At 44.7% G+C, this 16,657-nt stretch overlaps 1 protein-coding gene across 1 annotated transcript in view; it reads left to right on the top strand.

The window, feature by feature from the left end:
- The window catches only part of adgrg6 (adhesion G protein-coupled receptor G6), an 81,741-nt gene that overhangs the window by 21,640 nt on the left and 43,444 nt on the right, over positions 1–16,657 (top strand). The gene's annotated exons all lie outside the window — the stretch shown is intronic.

The following is a 16,657-nucleotide window of genomic DNA, read 5'->3' as shown; positions in this document are numbered from 1 at the left end:
CACACAGTAATGTGTAGTGTTCTCTACATTAGGCACAACATTCAAAAACTAAAATGGCATGTGTTCATTTGGAAGCACTGCCATCCCAAATGCTTAACTTAATTTACCAACTGGCCACATCCACTCATCACAAACACTAATATCTGCATTGTTCACTCAGAAATCAGAGCTTTAGCACTATATAAAAAAGGCCACAGGTGAGCTCTCTTGTTTTTGAGAACAATGGAAACCAATGTTGCAGTGAGAGCTAGAGGAAGAGGAGTGAGAGGAAGAGGAGGAAGAGGAGGACAGGGACAAAGAAGAGCAAAGAGAGCAGTTATCTCAGATGAGATCCGGGTCACTTTGGTTCACCATGTGGTCGTCATGGGTTGAGCATGAGGGAGGCTGGGCAGAGTCCAGACCAGCCTGAGCTTCACTGCTGCTTCCATCATCCAGACATTCAGAAATAGGACTACTGTACAGTATAAAGAACAGTAGCATGGTGTAGAGAGAAGGCTGCATGCCTGTTACGCCTCTCTACACCATGCTACTGTTCTTTATAGTATACTATAGTCCTACAGTAGGCCTGTGCTACTCAGTGATATGGTTGGCCAATGTTACAGTAATGTGTCATTTCATATTGAAAAATAGAAATATTCTCGTACCACAACCAATCACATCATGTTTTTAGATCTTCTGCAGAACTGAGAGACGACCAGTCTGTGTGAACATGGCTTGTGATGTAGATGAGGTGCTGTGGTCAGACCCAAACAGGAGGCAGGATGCAGCCTCATTTTTTGTATCCTTTTTTTTTTTCTTTTTTTTTTTTTTACAGAAAACCTTTTTTTTTTTTTTTTTTTTTTTTTTTTTCTACTGCATTGTGTTTTGTATGTAGAACACTTCACATATCCATGGGCGTAGGAAACAGGGGGGACATGTCCCCTCCAATATTAAAAGATGCTTAAAATGTCCCCCTCAAAAAATAAGCGACGACATTGTGTTATTTTGCCTCCGCATTGAAAAATCAACCGCAGGACTTTTATTTTGAAAAGCTTTTGACTTCGTGCAATGAAGTATCTCCATATGAAAAACATGCGCCACAAGAAATAGACTTGATAGGGCTTCATATCGAGGAGCAGACAGCGGCCAAGGTAGCGCTCCAAACTGCAGCCAAAAACAAAGCTGCATAGATCATGTGAAGAGGTGTCACTCTGGCCCTAAATTAAATATCTTGTAATTACGTGTTCTGTTCTGCAATATTAAAATCATTCCACTGATGTTTTGGCCCGCAAAGGCAGACTGTAAAGAATACAATGGCTTACATTCTGATGCAGGCCTTTGAGGGCAAAACGACAATGGAATGATATTAACTGTGTAGAAAAAATAAATACATTTATATTGTGAGCAGAGTGATGCCTCTTCACTTGATCTGATGGAGCAGAGCAGTCAGCGAGCACAGGGCCGTTAAAGTCTCAATCATAATGAAGAAATTCATGGTAATCTAATGGCAAGATGTCCAATCAACACTACTGGTCAGGTGCCGATAGAGAGAGAAAAGAAAAAAGAGGATGTGCAGCAAATGAAAGGTATGATATTGCGCCAAGGAGGAATAAATGTGTAAAAAGTTATATAAAGCTAGTTTTCATGACTGAACAACAAAAGGTCAGTAGCTTTGTTGCCACTGCTTCCAAAAAGCAGACATCTGTCCGTCAGTTATGAAAAGACAATACTTTGTCTATTTGCCTCAGTGTCCTGTATGCAAGTATGTAATCTTTCTCTGATATTATTACAGCACTATATTTTTGTCTGTGCTGATTTTTAAAAAGGCAAGGTAGGTTAGGCCTAGTTGTTTTGCAGCTAAACTTAAACTTAATTCTTCACCATATCGGATGGCTCACATCTTGTCTGAAACGTTTCTTTGCATGGCTCATTATCCTGCCGTAATGGAACAGGTGTGCTGGCTTTTTGTATGTACTTTATAATTAACATCTTTTCAAGCTAAAGCCAGTCAGTGTTGTAGCAGGGCTTGGAGAAAAAACACACTTGGCTCTTAAAAAGGACCAGTGCACCCAAAAAATAAATGACATAATAATATCAGTAATATCAGATAATATCAGTGCAGTTAGTTGAAAGGAAAACACAACTGTAAAATAAAACACTGTAATTTCGAAGACGGAAATTATTATTATTATTATTGTATTATTATTAATGAGAAACAGGCGAAACTAGATAGATTGGCTGAAAGCCTGCTGTAACCAACACATAAGGTCTGATCTGTCACTTAACACCTGAGTCATTCTTTCTTTATTTTCAGATAGCCTTTTTAAAAGTTACTAGAAATGAGTATTGCAGAGCTGTTTTTTGAAAAATGTTCCTCCGGCGGAGCATGCCCCCGGACCCCAGTAGTCAAATCTGTCGCCCCAATGGCCAACTGCTTCCTATGCCCATTACATATCCAACATATATTCAAGTGTTGAAATAAAGTATTTGTGATTGAAATAAAGTATTTGGGTGTAACAGTATTTGTGTATATATACATTACTGTAACAGCCTTTTACATCAGGCTGCTCTGCATAAGTCTACCTCTGAAAAAGCAAAAGGCATAAGCCTACTGATGAGATATTCATAATAGTGTTTTCCGTTGAGCACATCAGTGTGTAGTCGGTTGTTAGAAAGATTTATTCATTTGATGGTTGTGTGTGTCATTTTATTGCAAAATAACATTTTGAAAAGAGATAAAATGGTTGTGAATGCAGTGCTTCATTTTGCAAGAGATTTGTGGAGCTTTGCATTTTGTGTTAGTGGTTTTGTGTTTTGAGTTTAGAGTTTTGAGAAAAAGCCTTAGTTTCAGAAAATGTGTGTAAGCAATTGTGAAAAACTGTAACACTGCATCCAGCATTAGTGCTGCAGATTGTTAATTGTTTCAGTAACATCATACAGTAGAACAAACCAAATTAATATACTGTAACCCAAAACTCTGGTGTCTATCAACCAACTAATAAACCAGACCACTCCATGTAATTTCAGGTCCTATAATGAGTGCAAAACTTTACAATTATTCCTCGTGGGGATGGAGCCAAGTGCAGCAATGGTTCATCAAGCATTCTTTCAAAAATGGGACTTTTACAGTTTGATAATTTTCTGTAGATTATGTCACTTCCATGCCTAGTTTCACATAAACGTCACACAGAATGTTCCAAGGAGTTTTTAATAGGAACCATTTGGTGGATGCTTTATCCAAAGCACCTCACGACACCACGGCCCAGTGGGTGGCCCCTACTGGGAAACAAACCCCAAACCCTGGCAGTGTTAGTGCCTTGCTCTACGCATTACTACACAGGGAATGGGACCCTTAAGCATCGGAACTAACCTGCTGCCAAGAATGACCTACATAGCGGTGGTTTTCCAAAGTCTCTAACAGCACCATGACTGCATAATATGGGTGACCCCGATGGGAATCAAACCCCCAAACCTGGCAGTATTAGTTCCACGCTGTTCCCATTCAGCTTCAGAAGACCACAGTTTTCGCTCTAGCCTTTATGCCTTGTTAAGGAACCTCCGAAGTCCCAATGCCCCCAAAGTTTCCTGAACCCCCTAAAGCTGCTTAACCCCTCAAATGGATTCTGGATGTCTTGTTAAGGAAAACTTTCTAACCTCAGCCATACTCTGGTTTGGCTCGCAGAGCCTCCACATCCCCCAAGTCCCAACCATATACTAGCCTTTGAACTTTCCCATGTATTGTCAAACTTTTCTGAACTAATAACGAGATGTGAGAACTCCATTAGAGGAGAGGAGATGAAGGAGGAGAGGAAAGAGTAGAGAGGGATGCAGGAGGATGGAATAGGCGAAGGAGGTAAGGAGGTGAGAAGATGGACAGGAGTGCGGAGAAGGAGGAAGGGAAAAAGGAAAGGAGAGGAGATCAGAGGAGAGGAGAAGATTGAGGATAAGAGCGCAGTGAAGAAGGAGGAATATAAGGGATAGATGAATGGAAAGAAAAGAGAGGGAGATGAGTGTGAGACGAGGAGAGGAAAGGAAAGAGATGGATCTATATGAAAGAAGAGAAGAGTTTAGCAAGGACAGAGAACCCGAGCAAGCCAGTTGAAATTAGGTAATTCTTGAAAAGTAAACAAATAATCCACTCTTCTTGTTTTTAGCTAACCCTTCTCCTCAAGGTCAAGTGTCTCGAGTCAAGAAAAGAGGCAGCGTTGAAAATGTAAAAGCTTTTACTCTATACTACTCACTCTTTCTCACCAAACATGAATGAGTCACATTCATTTGTTGGGAATAGTGGCAGAACGCCTCCTCAGGCCCGCTCTATTCATCTCATTCTCCTCAATTGACCCCAGAGTGTCCTCAGAAGATTGCAAGAGAACAAACACCAAGGAACCAAAGAAAGGAAAACCACCCCAGGGTGAGGTTCTCCTGTAGCACTGACCAGGGTCAGTTCTTTGGCCCGCTTCCCTAGCCAAAAACCATTAGTAGGGAGATTATAAAACTGACCACAGATCACTGCCAAAGGAGAATGTCACCCTGGACTTCCTAGCCAAGGACCTTTGCTCCAGGAGGTCATGTGATCTGGAAATGGCCAATAGGATTTACTGTGGTGTGATGCCATGATGATCTGAACAGTAGCTCTGGGTCAGCTGACGACGTGACCCAACCCTCGTCCCTAAATGTCAGTTCTCACACTACCCTGATCTATGGAGGCCTCAGAGGGACATTTTTCAAAGGTCAGTTTCTGTGGGATTTAGCACGAGAGGAAGGGAGTAGAGGCTATTCAGGGATGGCCTGTGTTCAAGAAAATAAATTACTACACAGCCCAAGCAAGTCAACAGGGCATGAGAGAGCAGTGAGATGATGGAGGTTCTTTAAAGTGATGTTCAACTTTGGTATTACCTTGCGTTGTGTAGCTTCTGGCCATGATATAACCCCAAAATCTGTGATCCTCTGTCATCTGTTGTTCCGGTAGAGGCGATTGGAGAATTGCGTTTTTTTTCACTCTCCATTCACTGCCATTGTATGGAGGAACAGATCTCAAAATCACACTTCTAGCACATGAAGGAACACAAACAAAGAAGACTCAGCTTTTTTTTTGGCTAACATCATTAGCCATTTGTTTGGATTTTCATCTCATGTCCTCTATATCTACCTTTTATAATGAATTTGGGCGTGATTGCGATTTTTTTGTCATTTTGTGAGAGAAAATACAAAGAGCTTCTTGGAACAAAGTATTTCTACACCTGTGCTACGTGATTTGTACCTGGTACTATTGATAATTCTGCACTGTGTCGTCATCCAGCTTCACAACCATTCATCATCCTCTCTCATCTTTCTCTCTCTCTCTCTCTCTCTCATCCCAACCCCTTGTCGCTACCACCAGCCTCTTCTTCTCCCACCACCCCATCCACTGACTCCACTAACATCATCCATGCTACTAATGCCACCACCCACGGTAAGCAACCCTCATCCTCTCCCTCCTCCTTGTGCAACCCAGTCCTCCTAATATCCTTCCGCCTCCCTTCTACCTCCTCTTGATCTTCTTGAGCTTCTTTCCCTCTTTTTCCCTCCTTGTGTAGTATGGAAGGAAAGATACGGTACGATACGATACGATACGATATCATGTTGTATCGTATCCTCCCCCCCACTACACCTCACACTCCTTCCTCATTCTCATGCCTCCTCTTTCCGCTCCAACTCCAACTCCAACTTTTTCCTTCTTGATTACCCTCCTCTTCCTCCTCCTTCTCCACCTCATGCTCCTCTTCCTCCACCTCTGTCCTCCCTTTCCTGCTTGTCCTTCTAGTCATTATGCTCTTTGATTTTGTTCAGCCGCTGTGCTGATAAACTGTGATGGTTAAGTTAATAATCAATTGATGGTGTGTTGCCTTTCGTAGCCCATAATGAAATCAGTTGCGGGGTGGTTGGGTCAATAGACACTCAAGCTTCAAAGCGCACTTTAGTCCCCTATTAGATACAATGCTTTTAAGCTAATGGGTAATTTAGGGTTCATCACTAGAGAGAAGACATTCCTTAGTGGTTCTTTGAAGGTTTGAAGGTTTATTCCTTTATAAAAACAGGCTTCTATAAGGAATCCTCTGGTTGACATTTAGAGGACCCCAAAAGGTTGCTCAAAGCTGTTTTACTTTTTCGATTGCACCTTGTGTTCAACTCTATTATTCATTATCTACCTGTCTGGGAGGAGACTCAGCTATTTCTGCTCTGCCGAACAGGTCCGGGATGAATGTGTTTGACTCAGGAGGACGCAGACTAGATAAATATTATCTACCAACCTGTGAAATGAGTTCATCAAATCTTTCATTAGTCAATTAACCCCCGCTGTCAGTTTTTCCATCTGGAAAGTTGCAGCGGTGAACAGATTTTCACAGGCATGTGTGAAAATCAGCTCTGGGTTTTTGATTAGGATAATAAGTTTTTTCTAACAAGGGACAACGCTGTTCTCAATGGACTCTTGTAGTTTTAAGTATGCAGTTCAATTGAAGTCTTAATTTGAGGCGATAGTGAAGACTTTCTGACCAATACTAGTCCGCTATGATGTTTTTCTTTTGTTTTGTTTGTTTTTTTCCGAAACAAGCATGGTGCAGCGCGTGGATTCTGACACCTGAGCGTGCAAAAATGTTTGAAGAAGATGAATGCATGTTAGAAATATCCATATCTGCACCCAACGCATAACACCTGAAAGCATTAAAACCATTTGTTTCCATTGTGGTCCCTCTGTTTGTACTGTATCCTTTGATTTGTCGTCTCCAGTCCTCCCTCCCATCACTCCATCTCCATCCATCATCCCTACTACTAGCATGCCTCTAACCCCCAGCATCAGCACCAGCAGCACCAGCAGCTCCTCCTCCTCCTCTGGTAAGGCTTCATCTGCTTCACTGCTTTGTTCCCCATCAGCGTCTTTAGCACCTTACCACGAACCACAAAGAACAAACTGTAATGTTCTCGCTAGGGTTTGACTGATATGGGATTTTGAAGGCTGATCCCGATATTTTTGGATTGATGCTCCTGATATCTGTTAATATCATTAAATGTGTCCATTTTCATGCCAACATTTTTTTTTTTTTATGTGAGTTATCTGTGTTCTCCCCCCAGAATTGTATTCTTGTTACGGTGGAAATGCCTACAAAACTACATTTAGACCATGGGACACTAAAACTCTCCATGGAAATCCAGGATAATAATTAACAATTTATAATTATAACATACTCATGTACTACTTGTGTTGAATCCAATCAAAATGTGGCATTACAATACATTTTGGTTAAAGGCTTCCCATAGGCAACCAGTGTAGTGTTGATCAATTCTACAATAAATACATAATCAAACAAATCGCATCATATCCATCATATCAGATGTGGATGTCACTGACTGTCCGATGTCCAATTTTTTATACCAATAAATATCAGTCTAACCCTAGCTCTAGTTTACTGAAACCATCTTAGCATGAAAATCACCTTCTTGGCATGATTGGCTTGTGATGGAACAAATAATTCATGTTGTAAAGTCATTTAATGCTGAGGCGATTTTTGGTGAAATCACACTGGGTCTTTTCGGTTTGCTTTCTTGTGGTTCAGCCGGAAGGTGCTCTGAAACAACATATCTGTTTTTCGGCACGCTCAGCTCAGTGTGACTCCACAAACAGTTGCATCAGCCGCTCCAGGAGCTGAAAGTACTCAGCGTAGTGGAGAGTATACTCATGTTTCTATGGTGTAAACCCACCTCCTCCTCTGGGTTTTTACTATATACTCACTTGTCAGCCTTTAATCTACTGCTGCAAGCAAAACTGTTTCTTATAAAGGTTATTATGTCTACAGAAAAATTATATGTTTATCTTGATTCTCTTGAACTCACTCGATATCTTTAACTTACTTTATGTGTTAGACGCATTGATAAGCATAAGAAAGGCGGATTCATTTTAGGTCCCAACAGCCTGTAGTCAGCTCTAAGGTCATATCACCTGCTAACCAGCTACTATAAAAATAGACAAATGCTTCTTTTTTTGCTATTATTCAAATTCAGTTAAATGCATGCAACCTGTGTGCACCCAGGTGAGAGAATATCCCCCCCCCCTAGCAAGTTTAATTAATACAAAATATGTAAGATTCCTGTTTATATTGATGAGCCATGGAAATGTCCTGTTTTACACTGTCAACTCTATGCAGAATAAATTAAGTTTAACTGATTATTATTGATAATACCAACTGGTAGGGCTGCATGATTTTGTCTGTTTGTGAACGCACACTGGAATGAGCGAGCTAAAAACAGCAAATGTGAAACCAAAGTGACTTCAATGTCAGGATGCTTTTGGGAAGCCCGGTTTGGGGACGACATCTCCAAAAGGCTTTCCTTGATCACACAAACATTTTTTCTCTGAATCAAAGAAAGACTTTTGAGATCTGTCCCGCACCAAACAGGTTCGAAGCTCATCCCATTAACACAGTGTGGTTGTGTGTTCTGTGTTAACTTCACTGACCTGCCCACTTATTTTGCTAATCAGTTAAGCCTTCCGCTACCAGCACCGCCACCAGCGCCGCCGCTACCGTCGCATCTCCTGCCACTAACGTTGCTTCAGTCACCAGCACACCGACTGGTAAGGTAGCTAACCATGTCTGTACCGTTTGTCAGTAGCTAAACTCCGAAGTCAACGTTCAGATTTTGTGCTATCCTGTTTGTCTTAGTGATGACTGATGTAATGACGATTTTGTTTTTGTTTGGAGTTCATTCATTATTCATTTTTTGGTCTTTTTTCTTCAGATAAATTATTTTGGTGTTCGTTTGTATGAAGCACTTTGTCAAGAATTTCATGGAAATAATAATAATAATCATCACCATCCCCTTCATTATCATCTGCATTATCATAACCATCATCATCTTATTCTTATAATACTATTAGTAGTAGTAGTAGTAGTAGTCATAGTAGTAGTATTAAAAAGTGCAAAGCAATGCAGAGAACATGAAGCAGTGGATTTTTTTCACCTTTTCATCACCAAACATGAGTCCAGTAGCTCTGCTGCTGATGCACTTATATAGATAATTGCTTTATATGTTTGTGCTTGTGTCTGTACAGTCAGTGTTTTCCCCCCAGAATATGTGTCTTGGTGGTGTAGAAAGGCCTCTGAAACCACATATAGACCACAGGACGCTAAAACTCTCTGCTGAAACCTTTTCCTATTCAGCTGTGGGGGAAACACTGCAGCACTTGATCTGTATGTGTGACTGGATGTCTGGTGGATGCACACGCTTTTGTGTGCGTAGATATGTGGATGTGGGGGGAAAAAAAAGAGTTTGAAGAGCATCGCTAACCTTGAACAGGATGGAACTTTCCACAGACAGGTAGTGGTTGTCAGTCAGGTTTCCATGGCTGCATGATGGGTCGTGTCTGCCTGACAGTCGCAATGAATCGTCCGGGCAACGGCTTCATCACCACACAACTCACTGAGAGCAGGACAGGGCTGCTCCATACATTTTTTAGATTGTAGTCATTCAGCTGAGGCTCTCTGCAGCGACTTCGGATAAGCGCGATAAGCAGAATTAGCATAAATTCTTAGGTTATCAACATTACAAGCAATATTTCTGTATCAAGAAGAAGGCAGACGGTAGAACTTAGTTGGTTTTCATATTCTTGTTCCTCTTACTTTCTGTTTAAAAGTGCTTTGTGTAGCATTTTAACATCAATAAATCATTACCACATTCATTTTGAGACATTATTATAATTACCGTAAACAAACGAGACCATCGCCAAGAATACTGTGTTTCTCTTAATACTGAGAAACACATGCTACACATAGCACCTTTAGAGTTAAGGTTAGGCATAAGACATAAGTGAGCTAAAGGTAAAGGTTAGGGTTAGGGTGAGCTAAGATGAAAATTATAAGCTAGGAGTTAGGGTTAGGAGTTCCAGCTTTGCATTTTGAGAGAGTAACTACACAGCACAAACTCACAATATAAAACCATTTTTGGCCACAGATTACTGGCTGAATGTGTTTCTTCGAAGCTGTTTGCATAGTCCATGAGCAAAAATCTGAATGATAGACAGAATTATTGCAAATTAGACAACACAAAAATAATATACATGATTTCCCTTTTCCCTAGCCCCAACCCACCTCCACACCCGTCACACACACACACACACACACACACACACACACACACACACACTGGTCCAAAGGAGTAACAATCAGTGTCAGCGGTGGCAAAACAAAAAAAAGGAGCGTTCCATTTCATACAGGTGTTACACGAGAATAACTTGCTCACGTACTGGACATACAGTGTGTGTGTGTTTAGTTGACTGTTGTTTTGTGGTTGTTTACCTCCCTGTAGCCCAACAGCCAGCCAGTGACAGGCCCACTGTCTCACCTGCTACCACTAACCACCCAGCTACTAACCACACAGCGCATGGTAAGAGCCAAGCCACTGCTAAGAATGACTAGCATACATATGGGTGGAAGTGCCGTATACATCCATGAGTGTATACAGTTTTAGTACGGGTGACCCAAGTGGGAATTGAACCCCTAACCCTGTCACCCGGTTAATATTTAAAAGATAGGGGTGAAAAATTCCAGTTTCATAGTTATTTCTCATCATTATGTCACCTTTGAATTATAAGGATCCATCTGAGCTACAGTGGGAATTGAACCTCTAACCCTGGCAGTGTTATTATGCTCTGAACATGAACTATACAGGCCCACAGTGCTGCCAGAACCTCGACCTGCGGAAAATAGTAGTTGCAAATTAATACGGCCCTGCAAAGCCAAACAGCAGTAACTGTGTGAGCAGTAAAACTGAGAAAAATAAAGTCAAAGTTTATCTCCTGACCCGATAAAAGAGTTTGGCCTGCATATCATTTAATAGAATTTATGGGTATAGTTTTTGGTTGTGATGTTTGACATTTAAAATACTCAACAAGTAGTTACTGCTGGAGTTCTCAACATTTGAAACTGTATTTTTGCATGGTAAATTTAGCCTAATGAACCTCATTGGCTGTGTTTACATTCATGGAGAATTCTGTTCTTAACCCGGTTTTATATCGACGCATGTAAACGTGATAACAGGGTTGGAACAATCCGGTTAAGCTGGTTAAAATTCCTGGTTTACTTGCATATTAAACAGGTTACTGTGGCATTAAATATCTTATTCCTTTCCATTGTTGCTGTCTGCTCAAACTCAGACTCACACAGCATTATGGGTACTTTTTCATGTCAACAAAACACATGGCGGCGAGCAGCGCATGCGACAACTATTACTATTGGAATGATAATTTATTTCCCATGTATTTGAAGTAACGTACTATTCCTCGGTCAAAGAGAGGGGGAAGCCGGCAGCCGCATCTTTTCATGCTTTTTTGCTGGCAGACCGTTTTATCTGCAGACAGGAATATTGTGTTAACTGGTTTATTCGTGGCAGCAGGGAGACTCAATCTCAGTATCAAAGGCTCATGTTAACAGTTTAACTCAAATAGTCTTTGATCAGAGTATGGCCAGTAACCGGGTTGCTCCATACATGTTAACATAGTCATTGTAATCAGTCGATCCTCTTAGAAAGCTTTGCATTCTGCTAATAAAGCAGCGTTACTAAAACACTCCTGCTAACTCCTGCTAAGAATACAATGATCGCCTCTAACTCCTCTCCTCTTCAATCCATCCTTTTCCTCCTCTCCTTGTTTCCTCTCCTCTCCTCTCCTCTCCTCGTTTCCTCTCCTCTCCTCTCCTTGTCTCCTCTCCTCTCCTCCCCTCCCCTCTCCTCTTCTCTCCTCTCCTCTCCTCGTTCCCTCTCCTCTCCTTGTCTCCTCCCCTCCCCTCCCCTCCCCTCTCCTCTTCTCTCCTCTCCTCTCCTCTCCTCTCCTCTCCTCTCCTCTCCTCTCCTCTTCTCTCCTCTCCTTGTCTCCTCTCCTCCCCTCCCCTCCCCTCTCCTCTCCTCTCCTCTCCTCTCCTCTTCTCTCCTCTCCTCTCCTCACCTTGTTTCCTCTCCTCTCCACTCCTTGTCTCCTCTCCTCCCCTCCCCTCTCCTCTCCTCTCCTCGTTTCCTCTCCTCTCCTCTCCTCTCCTCTCCTCTCCTCTCCTCGTTTCCTCTCCTCCCCTCCCCTCTCCTCTCCTCGTTTCCTCTCCTCTCCTCTCCTCTCCTTTTCTTCCTTTCCTCTCTCCTCTCCACTAACAGTTCCAGCACAGACTCCTCCGCTGCTGTTAGTAACTACTAACCATCCAGCTACTAACACAGCTGTCACTATTGCTTCCTCTCAGGGTAAGACACACACACACACACACACACACACACACACACACACACACACACACACACACTTGCATGCCTAGTCCCATTTACATTAAGGCTTTGCAACAGATGCCTCACTGTTACACCCCTCTCTCTTTGTTCCTCTCTCTTCACTCCTCTCCATCCATTTCTCTTTACTGTAAATAAGCCTTTTTTTCCCTTCTGTCGAGTTTTATTTCCCTCTTTGTCTTCCCGCTCACCTTCATCTGTCTGTTTTCTCTCTTCCCCCACAGTCTTCCTGTGCTATCAAGCCTATAAATGAGGTTTTTATCCTTTCATTTATCCAGGGAAGATTCGCTTTCTTCAGCACCGCCCTGCTTTACATTCATACAACCGCACACATTCTCACCTGCAAAGTTTGGAGGTTAAGTTTTTCCCAGCTAGGTTTCGAACCAGTGATCCTCTGCAACCATTAGACTACCTCTTTCATGAATAAACAGATCTTAAATCATATTTCACTTAATATTATCATTGTATTCATATTATCATTATTAACTGTTGTATGGCTTTCTTAGTGATCAGCACCGACAGTTACCGTTTTCTCACTTAAAACAAGCTAACATAGACATATAAACACTCTTTTTGGTCTGGTTTCCCTTCATATGGTTACTGTATATCTTGTGTAGATGTTGTTCTATTCAACCTTAGTGGAACAGAATATAAAAATATATCATTTTGTGGTGTTTTTAGTTTGTATTTCTTTCTTTCTTTCTCTTTCTTTTTTTGTTTTCAACCTTTCTTTCCATTTTCCTTCTTCTTTTCCTGTAATTGTTTCTTTTCTCAAACAAATTAACTAACAAACTACTCGTAATCAAGGTACGGTTTCGTTATACTAACGCTAATCATAATAAAATAATTTTGGACTGGTTCGCCTCATGTCAAGGTGTCAGGATTTTAATATTCTAAGCAGCCTGTACATTGGGATACTCAGTGCTTTTCACCTTAATTTGCATTGTGTAGTAGTGTTTATTTGTTTGAAAACATTTTTATATTCTTTTTTGTAATCTGTAACCTCCTTTTTCACCAAAATGGCGTCCGGTTTGACGTGCTGTGTTCTGGTGACAGTGAAGGAGACCTCCAGATCTCCAACCAAAGCTGCCACCAGTGCTGCTACTGCTGCCGCCCTAGTTATTCCCCAGCAGCCTGAGCACCTTCCCCCCCGGTCCGACCCTCTGGCTGCTGGTGAAGCCGCTCCCCAGGCAAAACTCTTTGGATTTACTGCTGCAGGATCTCCTGCTTCTCAAGCTCCCAGTCCTCCAGCCCCTCCAGCTCCCACAGCCTCACAAACCAGGCCGCCATCAGCTGCCCGTCCTGGTCAAGCCCCTCACCGGCGGTCCCTCACCTTTGCTCCAGCTCCAGCTCCAGCTCCAGCTCCAGCTTCTTCAGTTATCAACCCCAGGTCACATGCCCATCACCCAGGCCCAGCCTCTGGCCTCCGAGCCCCAGGCCCAGCCTCTCCGTCCAGGCCCCCGGCCCGAGCCCCTAGTCCCCCAGCTCCAGCATATCGACCCAGGATGTTATCTCCAGATCTTGGTCCTCCAGCCCCGGCTCCAGCTTCTCACCCCAGACCTCCAGCTTTTCACCCCCGGCCCCAAGCACATCGGAGCTCCAAGCCCTCCTTGGGTATCATCTCCACCCCTCTGATCTGGCCGGGGAGGAAGAGACCGGAGGGAGGAAGACGCCCCGTCGCCACCAGAGCCCCGCCCAGACCGCCGGTTCACATCACCAAACCCGCTGCACCTCCACCTGAACTCAAATCACCTGAACTCAAATCCACAGCCAGGCCCACGTACACGACACAAAGAAGTGGACTCAAACACACCGCTGGGCACACACCTGGGAATAAAGACACAACACACGCATCAGGGCTTATGTACGCAACACACACTCCCGGTCGCATACACACATCGACGCAGCCTGCGCCTCGGCCAAACTCCTCCCACAAGCCGATCATCACACAGCCCTCCCCTGCTCCCAACAAGGAGACGACGACTACAACCACATCGCCACCCGCCACAGACTCCAAACTACTTCCTGAATTAGGGGTTGCACCCACGTCACAGGGGTCATCTCCATGGCAACAGGCAGACAAGGAATTCGATCCGAAGGAAGCTTTGCCGGCGGTGGGAGCGGCAGCTGTGGCATCATCGTCGTCATCGTTGTTGTCGCCATCGTCGTCGCTTAGTAACAGGAAGAACAAGCCTGTGGCGCCGCAGTGGTCACTGCCGAGCATGAGCGGCGAGGAGAACGGGACGGTTGCCGTTGGTAACTGGACCGATCCTCTGGAGCCGCTGGTGGATGAATACGCGTCGGGAACTGAGCCGTTTGTGTATGATTTGGCTGAGCTCGCCGAGGGGGGCGCGCCCTTCAGCCTGTATGAGTTTGACTCCGCCTACTCCCTGGATGAACCCGCCACCGTCCCGCCTCTGGAGCCGCAGAGCCCGGCCTTGATTGGCCAGGAAGCAGGAAACAAATTTAACAAATCAGAGCCTCACAGCGCTGTCCTCGCCGCCACGCCCCCACCGATTGGCTCTGAAGGAGGGAATAAACATTCGCTCACCCAGCTGCACTTGAACAATGACACTGGAAGCCCGCTGAGTGGCTTCGAAGCAGGAAGGGAGCTTTCATTGAACCAATCAAAAGGCAGTTTGCTGGCAGAAACAGTTACGCACATTAGCAGAACTCTGATTCCTTCGCCGACTGCTTCTCAGACTTTGACAGGAGCTCAAACGCAGCACAGCATTTTAAACAGTGTAAGTCTCACTCAACCAGAGGGGACATCTACTTTTCAACCTGCAGCATCTCTCCTTCCTCTCCCCCTTTCACCTCTCCTCCTCACCTCGCAGCCAACCCCGTCTTTCCTCATGACACGACTCACCTCCTCTGCTTCTCTCGCAGAGGAGATTTCCCCCGTGCAGACATCCTCTTCTTCAATCCAGGAAGAGGTGCGAACGGTAGACACCCCGCCGCTCAAAGAAGAAACAGCACAGACGCCCTCTTCCTCGCTTTCTATAAAGTTTACGTACCCACAGGACAGTGCTGTGTATGACGGTGTTGGAAGTGATGTAGAATCCACAGTGGCCAGAAGTAGACTCATTGACTATTTATATACAAGTACAGGCATACAGACAGCCATGGAAATTCTTGCACACCGGCCCACATCGACACACACACACTCATCTGTACGCTCTTTTCTCCCCGGACCATCGATTTTCTCCTCTCCTTCTCCCGTTCTCTCAGAAATCTCTCCCTCTCATGCTTTCCCCTCCTCTCCCTCCCTCATCCCTCGCTACTCATCATCCGGCCTCTCCCCCTCTCCTCCTCCTCCATCTCCACCTCTTCCCTTCACCTCCTCTCCCACCATCGCTCTGCCTGCCTCATCTTCTCCCTCCCTCTCTTCCCCGGTCGCCGCTACTTTCCCCGCGTCAACCGCCCTTCCCCTTTCCCTTTCCTCCTCTTCTCCTCCCCTCTCCTCCTCATCCTCCACCACTACCGCTCCTCTTCCTCTTCCTCCCTCTGCCTCCCTGCGGCCCTCCCTCCCCTCGCCCTCCCCCTCCCGGCAGGCCCAGCGTGAGCCTTTAGAAACGGTAAGCGTTGCCGATTCCGCTCACGTCCGGCCGGCGGAGGCGGACGGAAATAGCGGCCGCTTTCAGCCTTCTCTTTTGTCGTTGCCGCGGCTGCCCGCGACTCTTCAAAGGGACTTTGAGATGACAAAGGGCGAGACAGCATCCCGGCTGTCGCTCCCTCTCTTTCCCGAAGCCCCGGCTGCATCTTACACGCCGGTTCTTGATGGCGCGCCGCTTCCTGCTTACCTTTTACCTTCCGCCACAGAGTCCTCTAACCACTTAACGGAACCGCTCAGGAGTCGGTTGACCTCCTCCCGGGGTAATCGCGTCCTCGATACCCGGTCGGCTCCATTAACCGCCTCATTTGGGGTTTTTTCCGACTCTTCCGCGAGTCAAATTGAGCCAACCGCCTCAGGGTTATCAGCGGAGTCTTTGGCATCCGATTCAGTGGTAGTCGGACTTGATTTACAGAGTCAAATGCAGCCTAGTTCGTCAAGGTTGCATTTGGATTTGTTTGGCCCTGAGTTGGACTCACCGGTGGTTTTGTGGCCTTCTTCTCATGCAGCCAGGCTGTCAGAGAGTCGGTTGTTTGTTCAGTCTGATCAGAGAGAGTTCGGCGGGATATTTGTTTCGACCCGGCCCGTCGAGTCACGTACAGCGCATCAGTCTGAAGTTGGCTCTACATCACAACCAAGAGCCGCCGATCGGACCTCTGAACGCACCCCGGCTCTGCCCTCATCGCTCAATACGCTCCAACAACACAGACAAAATAGTACGGACGGATCGCAACTTTTGCACTTTTCTGCTTCTTCTTCCTCTTCTTCTTC

The sequence above is a fragment of the Centroberyx gerrardi genome, chromosome 18, assembly GCF_048128805.1.
Source record: "Centroberyx gerrardi isolate f3 chromosome 18, fCenGer3.hap1.cur.20231027, whole genome shotgun sequence".
Lineage (NCBI taxonomy): Eukaryota > Metazoa > Chordata > Actinopteri > Beryciformes > Berycidae > Centroberyx > Centroberyx gerrardi.
This window is presented reverse-complemented; position numbering and strand designations above follow the sequence as displayed.